This window comes from Triticum urartu, chromosome 5 (assembly GCF_003073215.2).
Source record: "Triticum urartu cultivar G1812 chromosome 5, Tu2.1, whole genome shotgun sequence".
Lineage (NCBI taxonomy): Eukaryota > Viridiplantae > Streptophyta > Magnoliopsida > Poales > Poaceae > Triticum > Triticum urartu.
In genome coordinates, this window is record NC_053026.1 from 537989595 (window position 1) to 537991633 (window position 2039).

The following is a 2039-nucleotide window of genomic DNA, read 5'->3' on the forward strand; positions in this document are numbered from 1 at the left end:
TTTCCTTTCGAACCCAACACCCTCTTTCCTAGGGTTTCGGTTCATGATCTGCTTTTTGAGGACATCACATAGTGTCTGATGCCCTTTGAGACTTTTGAACATCCCTGTTGCAAGCAATGTCTTCAATCTAGCATTCTCATCAGCAATAGCAGTGGCATCCTCAGCAGAGGGGTTAGTTACCACATCAGCAGTTGAAGATATTGCAATAGTAGCATTAGTAGAACATTCAGCAACAGAAGTAGCGTTATCACGCTCAATGCATTTAAGACATGGTGGTTCAAATCCTTCCTGAGCGGAACTGATCTGTTTGGCGTGAAGTGACTCGTTTTCCTTTTGAAGATCTTCATGAGCTGCTCTCAATTTTTCAAGGTCTTGCTTCCTTTGAAGATAATCATAGGAAATCTTTTCATGAGTTGTTGAGAGTGTTTCATGACGACTTTCAAGTTCCTCATACTTAACATGAGGATTTTTTATGTCTTCAATTAAGGACTGAGATCGAGTCATTTCAGCGTCTAACAGGTCATCGCTTTTGTCTAATAGTTTTTGAATATGTTCCATAGCTTTCTGTTGTTCAGTTGCAATTTTAGCAAGTGTTTTGTAGCTGGGTTTGGAACCACAATCAGAGTCATCTTCACTTGATGTTTGATAGTGAGTGGCGCGAGAGTTTACCTTGGCACCGCGTACCATGAAGCAATAGGTGGAAGTGGAGTTGTCCTTGTCATTAGCATCGGCGTTGGTGACATTGTCTTCAGTGCTGAAGATGGACTTGGCAACGTAGGCTGTAGCCAGACTTGCCACGCCAGAATCGGACTCCTCCTCAGACTCCACCTCCGCCTCCTCAGAAGCTGACTCCTCCTATGAATCCATTTCCTTGCCAACAAACGCACGAGCCTTGCCAGATGAGCTCTTCTTGTGTGATGAAGACTTTGAGGAAGACTTGGAAGAAGACTTTGAGTATTTCTTCTTCTTCTTGTCGTCAGAATCATACTCCTTGCTCTTCTTTTTCTTCTTGTTCTCATTGTCCCACTGCGGACACTCAGAGATGTAGTGGCCAGGTTTCTTGCACTTGTGGCATGTTCTCTTCTTGTAGTCAAGAGTGGAAGCTTCATCATTCCTTGAGCTTGATCGTGAGGACTTTCTGAAGCCTTTCTTCTTGGTGAATTTTTGGAACTTCTTCACAAGCATAGCAAGCTCCTTTCCAATGTCTTCAGGATCATCAGAACTGCTGTCAGATTCTTCTTCAGATGAGGAGACAGCTTTTGCCTTCAAGGCACGAGTTTGCCCATAGTTGGGACCGTAGATGTCTCTTTTCTCAGAAAGCTGAAACTCATGTGTGTTGAGCCTCTCAAGTATGTCAGACGGATCGAGTGTCTTGAAGTCAGGACGTTCTTGAATCATCAGGGCTAAGGTGTCAAATGACCTGTCAAGTGATCTCAGGAGTGTCTTGACGACTTCATGCTTGGTGATCTCAGTAGCGCCGAGGGCTTGAAGCTCATTTGTGATGTCAGTGAGTCGATCAAACGTGAGCTGGACATTCTCATTATCATTTCTATTGAAGCGGTTGAAGAGGTTGTGAAGGACACTGATTCTCTGATCTCTCTGGGTTGAGACGCCTTCATTGACCTTGGAGAGCCAGTCCCGGACTAGCTTAGATGCTTCCAAAGCACTCACACGGCCATACTATCCTTTGGTCAAATGACCACAGATGATGTTCTTGGCAGTGGAGTCCAGTTGAACGAACTTCTTGACATCATCAGCGGTGACACCTTCACCGGCCTTGGGAACGCCATTCTTGACAGACATACCATAGGTCGACATCAATGGCTTCAAGATGTATGCGCATCTTATTCTTCCAGTAGGGATATTCAGTTCCATCGAAGACTGGGCACGCAGCAGAGACTTTGATTATCCCTGCAGTCAACATAGCTAAAACTCCGGGTGGTTAAACCGAATCACACAGAACAAGGGAGTACCTTGCTCTGATACCAATTGAAAGTGCTAGTGATCGACTAGAGGGGGGGTGAATAGGCGATTTTTAT